Source organism: Oncorhynchus masou, unplaced genomic scaffold (genome assembly GCF_036934945.1).
Source record: "Oncorhynchus masou masou isolate Uvic2021 unplaced genomic scaffold, UVic_Omas_1.1 unplaced_scaffold_1933, whole genome shotgun sequence".
NCBI classification, from domain to species: Eukaryota; Metazoa; Chordata; class Actinopteri; order Salmoniformes; family Salmonidae; genus Oncorhynchus; species Oncorhynchus masou.
In genome coordinates this window covers 41,196-58,006 of record NW_027008429.1, presented here as the reverse complement: position 1 = coordinate 58,006, position 16,811 = coordinate 41,196, and the positions used below count along the sequence as shown (strand labels likewise).

Here is a 16,811-nt window from a genome sequence, read left to right as displayed (position 1 = left end):
AAGCACATCCCAGAACGCCCGTCAATCACCAACAGGTACCATATACCCACACATGTATAAATCAGTAACGTACAGCAAACTTGTACACATTGTAAAATATAAAACAGTATTCATAACCTGACCTACACCTTGCATCACATTTTCATACTGGGGAGACCTGACGTTCGCGATCTCCCCCTATCTGCAAGCGGGGCCAATCACAACACACCTTATTGTCATCAGAGTTGAACTAACCAATAACAATGCTTGAAAATTAAATACACATTTCTTTAGAGGCAAGTGGAAACATAACCAACCCTGTTACACACACGGGGAACAGTTTTAGTAGCCTAGGGTCCGGGAAAGTGTTGGCCTTTTTAAAACCGCATTTCGTGCAATTCTACATAATTTTACATGACTGGAGACTTTGGCATCATCTTTTTTTAATCCGCACAAATGATCGAAATGGCAGGCTACTTTGACACTGACAAACTTAGTATCTGAGATCAATAAAAACGACCTTGTCTTGAATCCATCAATAGCCTATAGGCCTAGGTTTGTGGAGAAACATATAGTAGACTACAATATGAGGAGGAAATTAGTCCTAAAAATGCTTTCCAGTTTCACTGACTCACCCAATGATGCGCAGCTCACTGGCTGGAGATTGTCGATGCGCTCGTGTCAAAAGCCTATCTCTCCCTTTCTCTGTTTTGTAAAACAATGTTTGGGAGTTGATCAAATATTTTGGTAGTCTACAGCATAGTCTTATCTTTTCAGCAAGAGTCATTGCTTTTCAACCTGTGTTTTCCCTCGATTGTATTTGAAATATTGCAAAAGGCCTGTTTTGTCTGCGTGCTGTTTTTTCACTGACAGATTTGCCTCACGTTCCCGACTGTAGGCTATTCTTTGTTATTGGGCTACAATCCGCAGCTCGGCTATTTAAAAAAGAAGCTATTGGTCCTCTGTAGCTAAATTATAGGGCTTCTCATGACGTATTGGGCTATTATGAATGATTTAATTTATTTCTGAACAGACAGCAGTAATTCCGTAACTTTAGAAAATTCCTCCAGAACCCTTCATGCAGCTATGATTCTATAAGGAAACAAATGATGAAGTGCAACTCTGGAGAGATGAGGGGGCAGGATAATTGACGAAGAGGCAACTCGAATGAACTTTGATCGCTTTTATTATAATTGTTACATAGCAAAAAGTGAAAATTATTTTTCATGGCACAAGAGGTACCGGATTCAGCCAAATAGGTTCCGGAACAAAACAGTCCAGAACGGAAAGGTGCCGGATCCTGTTCTGGCTCAAATTAAGCACTGATTTGAAGTACCGAGGCCTCTACCTGCTGAGTATAAAGATTATTAAACTAGATTCAGTGGGCTTGTCATTCACAGTACTGATGAAAAATCAAGTATAGTTGATCTGAATGTGGATATACGAGGCCATCTAGTGGTCACCGGATTTTTTAAATTAATTCATGCAAGCTATCTTTGCACAAGCATGCGATGCCATATATTTGACGCAGGTGTTTATTTTTCAACATGTATTGTCATTGACTGGAACAAAATATAATTGTATGAGCTATGCCTGTGTCCCGGCGTTGTTGCACCCCTCTACTATCTGGCTTGGTGGGGCGATCTCGTTCTGCATGCCTGCTTCACTTATATTCAATGTGTCGTCATGCATTTGTGCATGCACGCTGTTAACGGTCATACCCGTCTTGCTAGCTAATTTAGCTAGCTCATCAACCAGTATTTTATTCGCTTTTTCTGCACGATAGCACTTATTAAAGCCTTGAAACTCATAGGGACCTCACTGTTACCACGGGTCATGGAGCTTGCCCTTATTTGGGAGCAGGGTTGCATCGGTTTCCACTGGATGTGACAGCTTGTTAGGCTGGCTAGCTAGGTAGCTAATTCGCTAACGCGAACTGTTAATCACGTAGCAGCCTATGCTGACGAGCGTCGCTAGCAACTAGCTAACATAGATAAAGTCTAGTCGTGGATCCACAAAATCAAACAAATGGTACGAAACTGATGACAAAATCATGTTTCGAAATTGTAGTAGTATGTATCTAATCCCGTTTCGGCATGAGAAAAGTATTAATCGCAAATTCCAGCACTAACGGATACCGGGAAATAGAAATAAGAGAACCGGTCACGAATGCGGAGCCACGCCCTAAAATAACATGTGACCACAAGGCGTTTGTGACACATTCATGCGTTCCAATGTTGTCATAATTGTCTGTAGGTTCTAAATTGCTTATGAGCTTGGCTTCCCTTCAGAAAGTAGCTGATTCTTGTACTCTACAGCTGTATTTTCCTACAGTTACTAATAATACTAGCAACAAAACAGATTTCATTCCTTAAAACGATATTGCCAGATGGAAGAAAATAATAAGGTAGGCCTAAACTGTAATAAGATATACCTTAAAGACTGCTTGTGTTTAATCCTGAATCCAGTTGCCCCTCTTGTACTGGGATAAAACAATAGGCAAGCCATGAACCTTATGCAGGAGTGCATGTGTTTTGTAGACACACCTGGGTTCTAAACTGGCTGAGGTAAACATTTTAGGAAAGCCTGGGTTTTTAAATCCCGGTGAAAGCAGATATGACAAAGTTTGTCAATGTCATGTTGCCCTTCCATTTAGATGAAACTAGCGAAAAGGATAATTTTTCTTCTCCTAATCCACATTTTCTAGCAAAAAAAATTTTATTTTACATGTTCATGCTTTAGGGCTGGTGGCTGTTCATACATATTGGTCAAATGTAAAGTGTGTGTGTGTGTGCTCTAACCACTACGGGGGGGCCTAATATAGATGGGGTATAGGCCTAACTGTTGTTTTGAGGGTGAAATTTCAACCACAGGATGATGTCATCATTTTAAACTAAATTCAGCATAGCCAAACCTTGTATAAAATAGGTTGAATTTGTACCTTTGAAACCATGTCAGATTTTAAACATTATATAACTTTCAGAAAAAAACAATAGGCTGGGCAGCACCTCAGCCCAGGATCTTAACCCCATCCAGGGTTTTAACTCACCCAGCCCTGCTTAGCTTTAATATGTCACTGACTACTACCAATATGCTATTGTGAGAATTATTATTGAGAGATCTCTTAATAACAAAATTATTCAGTGTTAATATCGGTCATTCTAAGGGGTAGGTTTTTCAAAGCAAATGAGTGAGTGAGTCTTTGACATGAAGAGAGTGGTTAGATTCTGCCATTGGGACTGCTCTGATGTTATTTCCATTCTCTCCTGGTTATGACCATAGAGCCTTGTCCCAGTCTCTAGACCTGCCTGTCTGTGTGATGGATGACCACCTGACCTCTGAAGCTGTCAATGAGATGGTAAGTTGACCTTGTCATTTCATATTACAACATTAATCCAATAAAAAGTTATAGTGACGCTATCATTGGCAATGTTGACGTACCACAACCATCTCTGTTGTGTTGCAGTTGTTTAATTGGCCCAACGTTGCCAATGCTCCTCCACTCTTTAACAGTTAATAATCATTTCAGTATGATATTTGTTGTATATTAAGTTTGATTATTTGCAATATAATTACATTTCTACCAGGAGCAGAGCAATTCTACCAGGAGCAGAGCAACCTCAGTGATGGAAACCACAGAAGAGGGGAAGCTCAACAATGTGGAACATCAGACACTTATGGACTTCCTTCAAAACCTAACTGAGAAGTATGTTCTGTTTTCTTTGGTACTATCACACCTTCAAGGAAATAGGATCAAATTAGAAACAGATTAATCGGAAAAAAATGTTCAGTGCTAGAAAAGTTGTCACATTGCAATTTTGCCAAAACAACTGACACAAAGCAAGTATAACTTCACGATCAGGCAAATAATTAAATAAAAACAATTCTGTCACGCATCCTGATATGACAACATTTATAACAATATTGTTTTCAGGCAATGGAGGGGGATTCGTGAGGGCATGTTTGACCCGGTAAGATCATGTTACTGACAATTTAATTAGATTACCATGAAAACTCTGCCTAATGTTTAACCTTGTTCATAAGCTTTTGAAAGACGCACTATGCAACATTTTAAAACACTTCTTCTGTTTCTGGAATACAGCTGACAAAACAACAGCTTGCCGGCTTGTGTCTGAGGATTGTCCAGTTTTTATCGGACAAGCTGATGCAGATCATCATCCCAGGTCTTTACGAACTACTGGGCATCCAAGATGCTGCCTCCTCTCCATTGTCACAGAGATCTCTCACAGCGTCACTCACCAGTCTGTTAGACGATAAGACTAACACCAAGTCCCGCGTGAGATTTACTGAGGCTGGTGTACCTAAGAGGCCAGGCAGTCGAAAGTCTTACAATAGCTTTCGCATCCCGACTCCCTACCCTTCCTCCAACTGTATTAAGCAGGAAGAGGAAGAAGAGCAGGAATCACAACTTAAGTTCAAGGAGATTTACCTGACTAAGGGCAGTGGAAGCTACCTGCCCAAGGGGGCCATGAGGTATGTTCTTAAAGGGAAATTTAACAACTTCATATTCATCTCCAGCATCACCATATGTGAAAATGACACATTTCCATGCTTTGTAGTAAAAAAAAATATAGAGGGACGTAACTGTTTCCAATAGTGCTGAGAAATTAGTGCTTTTTGAGGTTGGTTTGGTTTGGATTCAAATATTTAAAAAATAATCACGGTTTTGGATTTCAATACTTTTTTTAGACATTGAATGCACTATGGATTTTGTGTGTTGAATGCTGTAACAACACATAATAAAACAATGAATAAAAGTCCCATGATGGTAGTGACTGTCCATTACTGTTTATGACTTATCAACCATCATTTACTTTCTCATATAAAATATTTATTTGATGACTTTATTATTTCATTCCAAGTCATCAACTCATCTCTATAGAGCTGCTGCTTATCCTGTCTGACAAAATCACTATTTTAGTAGTTCTTCTAAGTAAATAAGACCTACTTTTATGACCGCTGAACACCAACTGTCAATCACTTAGATCATGTATTTCCAGGTAGAGAATCCTCGCAACGCAACTGCTTTTTATCTCTCTCATGCATTCTCTCGTCTCTCCGTCTCAGTCAATGAGGTTTCCGTATCTGCTCCACACAGAGTGGACAAGTAAGTGGGCGTGCAATGGATTATGGGAATTAATTGCCATATTTTCTGTGCTAAACTATGTAGAATATTGGCCTGTTGGAAACTACAACTCCCTACTACATTGCATAGTTCGTGCTTGATCTGATTTATCTCTACAGAAACTGAGCATCGAGCTCACAGAAGAAGAAAACAATTAACTATATGGAATTCAAATAATTGAGCCGACGTTGGTCAATTAGTTGTTTAAAAACCGAAAAATAACAAAAATGTTGGTTAAATGCTCAGCTCTAGATTCTAATGACATCATCAGTGTGCATCGTGTGATTTTAACCAATTATGAGTAGGCATTGCCTACTAATTGGTTGATGATGTCATAGAAAACACTTATCTTCCTCTTTCTTTTTTACTACAAAACATAGAAATGCCCGTTTTTCACATATGCTGATGTTGGGGTGGTGCTGGAGATGATGAATATGAAGTTGAAACATTTAGAAATTTCCCTTTAACATTTCTTCAAACTGCCTTGTATTTATGATTGTCCTTGAAGTTATTAGAAGTTACAGTATTTGAAGTTTATAGCAATTTGGATTTTTGTAGAGGATAGATATTGCCAGGATAGATAGATATCTACAGGCCAGTTTCAATACAAATGACTTATACAAAAAAAACATTTAATTGGGCTTTAGAAATTAAGCAGTTAGGCTGACATCACACTAAGGTTTTTTCTCAGAGAAACAGCAGCGTTTTCCTCATTGTTTTCAATGGTGCAGATGTATTTGACACACTGAATGTGCATCACAGCCTTACATATTATTTGTTTGACTTTGATGATTTCTGTTTTTTTTTCCAAGGACTCTAACCTCTCTGTCTGATGTGCAGAAGAAAACAACCAACTCTGAGACGCTACAAGTCCTCTTAGGTGTCTCAGAGGACACCCTCGTCACCTGTGTGCAGGACAGCCTGCAAGGATCTCTCTCCAAACTTGCATGCATGTCCAATTCTCCATCTGGAAGTGCAGGCTCTATGATGCTAACCCCTGCTGTAATGGCAGAGTTGGCTAAAGATGTCAAGTCGGCCTTATCAGTGGTCGTTAAGAGTGCCTCCGCAAGTCAAACCTCTCTAGTGACACCGGTAAGGGGAGACTCACAGACCAAGGTGACTGAGAGCATGGTGAGAGAGCTGGCTGCTAAACTTGAAAAAGTTGACCAAGAGAGCAAGAGTCTAACAGGGCAAGTCATGACCACCATCTCTGACACAATGGTGGCTTTTGTTGACGAGAACAAACAGAATTTGCTGAAAGATCTGAAGGACAAGATCACGTTTTTGGCATCGCATGTTGGCTTCATTGAGGATCTTGATGCCCTGATAAGGAAATACGAGAGCAGCTACAATATTGGTGAATCTGGTTCCTCCTGCACGCTCACATCTAAGAGCATCCAAAAACTCTCCAGCCGGGAGTTTCAAACATCAGCAATACAAGCAGTGAGTGGAGTTCTTGCCAAAAAAGTCAGTAGTTTGAGCTTTCCTAGTTCAGTCATTCAGTCTGAGTTAACAGGTGCTGTATCAGGTCAAACATTGTCTGGCATTGTAAAGACAGAGTCAATTCACCCAGTGGGCTCAGCAGCGTCAGTAGTTGTTAAGACTTTCGTGTCAGATATGAAGTCCTTGGCTGAATCTGAAGAGAGTCCCCAACAGAAGAGTGCCTGGTCTGCTGCTGTTCACATTTACCACAGCATCCAAAACAACTTGAAAGATTATTTCGGCAAGCTTCAGCGATGTGCCTTAAAGAGTATTGTCACATCTGATGACAACATCACAAATGCTGAGTTTAAGGAGACAGTTCCACTTCCTTGCTTAGACATGAAATATAGGCCCAGTAAGAGTGAGCCTCAGTTGCCAGAGTCCACTGGTGAAGTTACTTTACAAAGAGGCCTAAGTGAGTGCTCAAAACTTCTTTGGGCACAAACTGAGTCAGAAGAAAGCAAGCTCCTTCTGACAACTTGCACCAAAGAAGTCATCTCAGAGCTTCTGGTCTTGTACAACACTGAGATGTCAAAGGAGGACCCCCTGTACACTGTTGGAGAAAAAGGATCAGACTTCTCTATTGAGAGAGAAAATTTGTAGAGGGTGTTCTGGCTCAGCTTGGGGATATCTCCCATTCCAGGGCCTCATCACCAATAGTATGTGAGTTCCCCTGTCAAATTGAGGACAGCAGAAGTAAGGCCACAGCTTCTTTGACCAGTCTGTTAGATTGTATTAGAAAACTCTCAAGTGAGGAATTTAAGAGAAATGCCACTCAAGCAGTGAGTGAGTTCCTAGTTAAAAAGTCCACCAGTAGCTTAACTAGTGCAAAGCCTGCTTATTCTGTAGCATCCAGGTCTTGTTCCATTCAAAACCAGTACACATGGTCAAAGGATATTTGTGCGGATTCTGCTGCCTTTGGCATCATTGACACATTTGTGGAAGACCTGCAGAGCTCGGCGCAACCTGCAGAAGTAGAGGAGAGAGAACCTGACCTCCAGGAAAATGCACAAAAGCTACAGAGCAGGATCTGGTCTGCTACCACTAGTTTATATAACAATATTAAGAAGACATTAAAGGACTTCATCATTCATCAGCGGAGGTCAGACATGCTGAGCAGAATGTCTAGTCATATACCCACAGAGGACTCTGGACATCTTGGGACTAAGGAGTATTTGTTTGGCAAGCCAGGACTTGAGGCAAGCTAGTAAGAGTGTGCCTCACTTGCGCAGTTTGAACCTTGAAGTGGCTCTACACAGGGGTGTCAGCGAGAGTTCAAAACTTCTCTGGACTGAAACAGACGAGGCTCTACTGACCAATAGTACCAAAGAGGTCATTTCAACAATCTTGACCTCATGCGAGGATCAGACATCAAATGCACCTTGCTTCTCCACAGTAGGAAAGAAAATATCTGATATGTCCCTTGAGGTCAACATGTTGGTAGGTGGTGTTCTGTCTCAGCTGAAGGACATCTCCTTGTCAAGGTCCCCAACACCATGTGAAGACATGTTTGAACGTCTCCAAGGTTCTCCTGAGCGAACCTCTCCAGTAAGTCTAGATTGCAGCACGGCTGCCTCCAAAGGCATTGCATCTTCCCACAGTCTTTCAACAAAGAGCCTCCAAAAACTCTCTAGTCATGAGTTCCAAACCAAAGCTGAGAAAGGAGTGAGTGAGGTCCTCTCTAGATCATTTAACATTGTGGAGGAAGGTACAACAGATAAGTACCTTCAGTCTGTATCTACATCCACCACATCTACTGATATTATACAAACCATGGTGAAAGACCAGCAGGAGCTCACCCAGACCACCCAATCATCTGACATGGTATCTGGAACCTCCCTGCTCACCACTGGACAGGTTTCTGAGAAAAGGATCTGGTCTGTTGCTCGTAACATCTACTACAGTCTGCAAAGTAAGATTACGGAGTTTCTCAGAAAAGATCTTCAAAGATCAGACACAACACTTGGTTCAATCCAAATCTTTACATATCAAAGTAGTCCTGCATCACAAAGAGCAAGTCTCGGCCATCTTGAGGTCAACCAGAGCAGTGTTACACCTGGTGGAAACGATGCCTGTGTGGACATTCCGCACAAATTACTACCTAAAACCACTGAGCTCTCAGGATCCATGCTGGAGGATATTGACACGATCCGTTGTCGGAGTGCTGACAGCCAAAATACAAGAAATACCTCTTCTTCACGCTCCTCCATCTCTCTAACACCTATTTCAAAATTAAGGCAGTCGAAATGGCACTTTGCCTTACCCGGGACTCCCATCCCCACTGAGTTTCCTGCTCAGATTGACTTTCCCATTGTTAGAAACACAATCATTGAGGACTTCTTTCACACAGAGGACTTACTTCCTGTAACCTTTGTGGACAAAGTCAGGCAAGCTGCTGGGGTGGTAGTGGACATTATGGTGGAAAGTGTTGAGAACACACAGGAAGATGGACAGGGTGCTTCACATCTTGACGACCTCCGATCTGCTGTTAGGAAATTGAGAAAAATCATTTCCACTTGGACCATCCACATTTTCAGCCATGAATTGGTGGATAAAGTGATAGCCCTTCAGGACAGCCACAGCACTCCACAGGTCTTAACATTGGAAGCAGCCAAAAGTGCTTCAGACTCCATTCTTTCAAGGCTGAAATGGGGAAAGGAACAATGTGCCATATCCAAGGAGCTCTCCTCTCAGCTTCTCCAGATATTTGCTGAAGAGACAGTGAAGGGCTTCCTGAGACAGTGGTCAGATGAGTATGAAAATATAAACTTTGATGTTTCAGTCCAGAACGATCCAAAGACTTCTACTTGCATGGTCATTCTTCAAATGATCACCAAAGCCACTGCTAAATGTTATTTTGAGTCCGCTACCAGCGTGGCCACCAGTGACATTGTAGAAGGCGTGTTTGATTTGGAAAGGGATACCATCAGCAGTACTGGAGAGCAGGTCCTCACCTTTAACACAAAGGTATAGTACACATACATCTTTCATGAATAACACTGCTGTTGACCTTTTATGAGATATATGATTCTTTGTGTCATGGCATTGCACTGCTTCTTTGCAATTGATATGCTGTACTTTAAGATATCGAACATTTTTCAGTTTGTTTTAATGTGCCTTTTCCCACCAACCAGGGTTCCAAGAAAGTTAGTAAGAACCTCTGTCCTCAAGAGTCTCTGGAGTACCAGCCTCAGAACATTTCCCCTACTGTGTACTTTACAGGTAAGCCCTGCTGTTGTTTAGGCTGCTGCTCAGTCAAGACTGAGACATTATCCCTTTACCATTCCACTAATTCATTTGGAAAGACATTGTACTCCTCTGAGTTGTTACCTATGACATACTGTACTGTGGGCTGGGTGGTAGCCTAGTGGGTTAAGAGGTTGGGCCAGTAACCGATAGGTTGCTGGTTCAGAATCCCTGAGTTCACGAGGCAAAATCTGTCAATGTGCTCTTGAGCAAGGCACTTCATCCTAATTGCTCCTTGTAAGTCTCTCTGGATAACAGTGTCTGATAAATTAGTAAAATGTAAATTGATGGCATGCTGGATGGTCTTTCGTTGCAGAGACGATGACAACATCTCATGGCTCCTTTTCTCCAGAGGGAATTTATGATATCGCATCGTCCTTCCCACTTGAAGAGAAGAGTCGCAAACCCTCCCTTTTCACCAGATTGTCGAGATCCATCACGAAAGGCTTTCCCAGCCCATTCAAATCTTCAAGGAAAACCAAATTAATTAAATAAATTACTCATTATAACAACGAGAGCATTCATTTGTTCAGATGAAAATCTAATCGTATTGGTCACATACGCCGAAAACAACTGTGAGATGCTTTATTTACGAGCCCATTCCCAACAATGCAGAGTTAAAAGAAAATATTTTCTAAATAGTAACACAATAACAAGGCTATATACAAGGAGTACCAGTAGTCAATGTGCATGGGTGGGTGCGGGTATGACACAATACAGTATGTCCATGTAGGTAAGTTTAAAAGTGACTAATGCAGGATCAATGACTGGTAGATAATAAACAATGTGCTGAGCACTGTCCTGGCCAGAGTCAGCAGCTAGTGTGAAAGTTCAGCACAGTGAAAGTGTGGGTAGAGTGTAGTGAAGTGCATCGAGCCAATTCAAGAGAGTCAGTGGAAAACAATTAGGGGTAAAAATACATCAATAACAAAGGGGTTAGCAGTCTAGTGCATGGCCATTTAATTAAGCTGTTCAGCAGTCTAATGGCTTGGGGGTAGAAGCTGTTCAGCAGTCTTGTTGGGGTAGAAGCTGTTCAGCAGTCTAATGACTTGGGGGTAGAAGCTGTTCAGCAGTCTAATGGCTTGGGGGTAGAAGCTGTTCAGCAGTCTAATGGCTTGGGGTAGAAGCTGTTCAGCAGTCTAATGGCTTGGGGGTAGAAGCTGTTCAGCAGTCTAATGGCTTGGGGAGAAGCTGTTCAGCAGTCTGGTGGCTTGGGGGTATTTGCTGTTCAGCAGTCTAATGGCTTGGGGTTTAGTTTATTGGGTAAATATTCTCTTCAACTCTTCTTGAACTGCACTGTTTGTTAAGGGTTTGTAAGTAAAGTATTTCACGGAAAGATCTACACTTGTTGTATTCAGCGCATGTGACAAAGTTTGAGTTGATTTGATTTGACTATGTACCTTCTAAGCATGATGGTTGGCTCATGATTTGTTTGTACTGAAATCTATTCAGGGAGGATAAGGGTATATCATAGGCAGTGATGTAGTGGTAAAAACATTGACTGGTAAATGCTGATTGCCGTTCAGGATTAAAGAAGTAACGCTCCCTCTACTTTCAATGCATCTTCCACAAAAGGTGGGTAAATGCTTGAACAAAATAAAATAAAAAGTGTGTAAACAGCTTTTACATGTGTCCCCCCCCCCACCAAACACTGATTATAGGAGGCTTCTTCTGACAGTATTCACACCTTTCAAAAGAAACCTCCAGAGAAATATTCATATTCACCGTAGCTGTCAGTTAAACTTGGACTAACCTGGCCAAGGCCAAACAGTATATGGCGTTTTCTCTGGGTGTGCGGTCGCAGTGGAGAGGAAAGGCCTCCAGTGAGGTGGTGAGGATCTGGGCGGAGTTTGGTGAGGCAAACACAGGTCTGAGATTGGTGTCTCTGGAAATGGGCGGGAGCGGGACTCTGCTCCTCCATTGGTTGCTGTTCTGATCCCCACTCTCATCCTCCTCACATCCCTTCCCTCCACATCCCCTCTTCTTCCCCCTCTTCTTCTCTCTTTCATCCCTCGTGGCCACAGGGTGGAGCTTCGGTAGTTGAAGAGGTTTATCCTGGGATGCCAGGGCGCGGAGCGGGCAGGATACATGAGATGGGCAGTTGATGGGGATCAAACGTCGAGAGGCTGTGGACATCACCCTGATACCCGCCTTGGCCTCACTCCTCCTGGGCTTGGAGGACATCTTGGGGAGGGTGAAGCCGTCCACCAGGACCGTGTCGCCCACCCTGGTCCTGAACGGAGCCCTGTTGAGGCCCATGCAGTGCCTGGATGCTGCCCTCCTCTGCCCCAGCCTCACCCAGCCCTTTATCTGGAGGTATGTCCGCATGGGCAGGGCCATACCTGGGAGGACCACCACAGAGCACAGCTTGGTGGCCAGGTGATGCACACACTCCCTGTGGCCATACTGGAGGGCGATCCTCAGGGGTCACGACCCTGGGGATCCCGACAGGCAAGGGTCAGAACGCTGCTGGCGATAAAGAGTTTGAGGATGGTGAGCTGGCCGCGCTCGATGGAGGCGACAGCGGGACACTTGGCGACGTCGGGGTGGGCCGTCTGGTGGCACCACTCACGGTAAGGGTGAACCCCCACCGGCTCAATGACACGCACCCCCCTCTCCAGCAGCCAGCCGGCCAGGTCCAGGTGGCCCAGAGAAGCAGCGATGTAGAGTGCCACCCAGAGCTGGAACCTGGAATAATACAGAATCAATGTATTTATAACACGTTTCAAGTTTTTTTTGTCAAGTTCACAAGATACAGTGGGTTATAAAACAGTACAGTAAAATGCTTACTTGCAAGCTCTTTCCCACAATGCAGTAATAAATATCAGGGTAAGAGAAAAACGAAGAAGGAAAAAAACAATAAGCTAATAAGCTACATATAAGCTATATACAGGGTCAGTTGTAAGCTATATACAGGGTCAGTACTATCATTGTAAGCTATATACAGGGTCAGTACCATTATTGTAAGCTATATACAGGGTCAGTACTATCATTGTAAGCTATATACAGGGTCAGTACTATCATTGTAAGCTATATACAGGGTCAGTACCATTATTGTAAGCTATATACAGGGTCAGTACTATCATTGTAAGCTATATACAGGGTCAGTACTATCATTGTAAGCTATATACAGGGTCAGTACTATCATTGTAAGCTATATAAGGTTCAGTACTATCATTGTAAGCTATATACAGTACCATCATTGTAAGTATATAAAGGTTCAGTACTATCATTGTAAGCTATATAAAGTACTATCATTGTAAGTTATAAAGGTTCAGTACCATCATTGTAAGCTATATAAAGGTTCAGTACCATCACTGTTGATAGTAAGTCTATCATACAGTTCAGTGTGTAGATGTGTATTCTGACCTCATCACAGGTCTCTCCCTAGACAGGTGTCGTTGGACGGTCAGTCTGTGTCCCAGGAAGCAGCCTCTGAGGAACTCCGCCCACCCATCCCAGGTGTCCAACCGTAGAGTAGCCCCTGGGAGACAGAGACACATGCAGGTTGTCCTCCTGGTTGCCATGAACCAAGAATGTGTTCCATACAGTCCATTTGTCTCTGTGTTACATCCATAAGGTGTTGAGCCAGAGGACCATTGATCTACTGCACAAGGAAGGCCATACCCAGGTCAATGGCGTAGTCGTGCAGCCGGTTGCAGTCGTAGAGTTGCAGGCCGGTGGGAGAGCTCAGTCTGAAGGAGCTGACGGGAAGCCCACACTGCTGGGACACCAGGGTCATGAGCCTGGCCACAGACGTACTCAGGAGAAACACAGTGCCCAAGACTGAGAGGGTCTCCCCCGTCACGGCACTGAACACACGCACCACCGGCTCCCGCTGAAGTATAAGACCATGGACATACAGTAAATTCACTTGTTTTACATAAATACCTACGTTGTGTTTATACACTGAGTAAACAAAACATTATGAACACCTGTTCTTTCCATGCCAAAGACTGACCAGGTGAATCCAGGTGAAAGCTATGATCCCTTCATGATGTCACTTGTTAAATCCACTTCAGTGTAGATGAAGGGGAGCGGACAGGTTAAAGAAGGATTTTTAAGCCTTGATTGAGGCATGTGCCATTCAGAGGGTGAATGGGCAAGACAAAATATTTAAGTGCTTTGATCCAGGTGACAAGAACTGCAATGGCTGTTTTTTTTTACACATTTCCTGTTTATCATGAATGGTCCACCATAATCTACCAACTGTTGGAAGCATCTCCAGCATCCCTGGCTCAAATTTGTAACAACATTTTCTGGCAATTCATGTGTTTCTGTACTGAGTTTTGTTCTATCATTATTGAACACTAATCTGGGTCTGAAAATTAAATTTGAGGAAACTAATCTGGGTGCAGATTAAATTGAAAACATAATCTAATCTGGGTGAAAATTAAATTGAAGTTTTGTTCTACTAATCTGGGTGCAGATTAAATTGTTAATCTGAAATATTATGAATATGTATTTCAATGAACCCAAAGGGCATCTTCTTCTCCTACTATACAGCCTGCTGTGCTCTACTGTACTCTGCTGTGCTCTACTGTACTATACACCACTGGGTATACAGACTCTTCAGATACTGTTAGGGAACACCAGACTGAGGTCGAGGCGATGACATGGGGAAAAGGTTTGTGACTGTAAGGGTGTTTGGTACAAAAGCAACACTACATCGGGCCACATTTCAGCTCTATCCCAGGTCAACCATACAATACTATAGATTTCCACTCTAGTCAACCAGCAAGAAGGAGAGACTGACAGAAGGTCTAGCTTTGACTATGTCAATGATAGGATGTGTAAGTAAGGAACACAAATAAACATTATTCTGATGGTTAAATATGTACTTCGATACATAACACTCTCCTCTATTAGCAAATCTTCCACAGAACTTTGTGGAACAGAGTGAGTTCTGTCCCTGTCTGGCTCTGGACATGTACCCAGGGACCTCTGTACAACAACACTTCACAATCAGCAAGCAGTGTTCTTACTAACCAATCACTCTACCATAACCATGGTCTCAGTATAAAGCAGTGTTCTTACTAACCAATCACTCTACCATAACCATGGTCTTGGTATAAAGCAGTGTTCTTACTAACCAATCACTCTACCATAACCATGGTCTCAGTATAAAGCAGTGTTCTTACTAACCAATCACTCTACCATAACCATGGTCTCAGTATAAAGCAGTGTTCTTACTAACCAATCACTCTACCATAACCATGGTCTTGGTTGAGCAAGGGCAACATTACTTGCAGTCTCAAGCAGGGTGACCTCAACATACTATATATCACCATACTATATACCACCACACTATACAGTGGGGCAAAAAAGTATTTAGTCAGCCACCAATTGTGCAAGTTCTCCCACTTAAAAAGATGAGAGAGGCCTGTAATTTTCATCATAGGTACACTTCAACTATGACAGACAAAATGATAAAAAAATCCAGAAAAATCACATTGTAGGATTTTTAATGAATTTATTTGCAAATTATGAAAATAAGTATTTGGTCACCTACAAACAAGCAAGATTTCTGGCTCTCACAGACCTGTAACTTCATCTTTAAGATGCTCCTCTGTCCTCCACTCGTTACCTGTATTTATGGCACCTGTTTGAATTAACTAAATCACCTAATCATACTATATAACCACACTATATAACCATATTATATCACCATACTATATATCACCACAATCTATATCACCATAATATATATATAATCATACTATATAATCATACTATATAACCATACTATATAACCATACTATATAACCATACTATACATCAGCACACTATAAATCACCATACCATATATCACCACACTATATCTGAAACACTTTATGTTAATGATAGTATGAAGCTGTTTCAAGCAATAGCCAGCTCACTTTGATATGCATTTTCAAGCACGGGTAGAAACAGCTAGGTGTTCGGCTGGTACCTTCAGCAGGCAGCACTGCTAGGGGTGATGCCAGCGTCTGTCAGGACCCAGCTGTCCCGAAGGATGGCACCAGCATAGCTCAGCTCCAGGAAGTGCCTCACCTGCTTGTCGTCTGACAGTTGCACGTGGAAGTAATCCTGCCAGAGGAAGAAGATTGGAAACACAAGGAGCCGTAATTGAGTGTCCCATACAATCAGAGTGAGAGGGCTCAACACTGATGGAGCCGTAATGGAGGGTGTCCCACACAGACACCCATTATGGAGGGTGTTCCACCCAGACAGATGTCAATGTTTACCATTCAATAATTGTAAAAGTGTCCAATTGTGTACAATTAAGAAATAAGGCCCAAGGAGGTGTGGTATATGGCCAATATACCACAGCCAAGGGCTGCTGTTCTTAGGCACAACGCAGCGAGGAGGTATATTGGCCATATACCACAAACCCCCAAGGTGACTTCTTTCTTTTTTTCCAATTTAGTGGTATCCAATTGGTAGTTACAGTCTTGTCCCATTGCTACAACTCCCATATGGACTTGGGAGAGGCGAGAGCCAAGAGCCGTGCGTTCTCCGAAACACAACCCAGCCAAGCCAAACCACACTGCTTCACGACACCACTAGTAACCGAAAGGTTGCAAGTTCAAATCCCTGAACTGACAAGGTACAAATCTGTCATTCTGCCCCTGAACAGGCAGTTAACCCACTGTTCCTAGGCCTTTATTGAAAATAAGAATTTGTTCTTAACTGACTTGCCTTGCAAAATAAAAATTTGAAGCAGAGCTTAATTTGTAAATTGGGAGGTGCCAGAACAAAGAGTGAGTGCTAGAGGGGGGGTTCTGTGGTACCAGAACTCATGAGAAAAAAGATCACCTATTATAATAGAGCATTGATTGGGTAGAGCCACTTATAGAAGGTGCACATGGAACAGATGCATATGTACTCTCCATGCGTTGTGTTTTCTCAATATAAATCACTTCGGCCAGTGGTCCCAGTTGAGCATTTATTTCTGTTGTTAAATGGGAAACAGCAC

At 42.4% G+C, this 16,811-nt stretch overlaps 1 pseudogene; it reads right to left on the bottom strand.

The window, feature by feature from the left end:
- Nucleotides 1-16,296, bottom strand: part of LOC135532595 (protein ANKUB1-like) — a 52,747-nt pseudogene extending 36,451 nt beyond the window's left edge.
- Nucleotides 16,297-16,811: the final 515 nt, after the last annotated feature.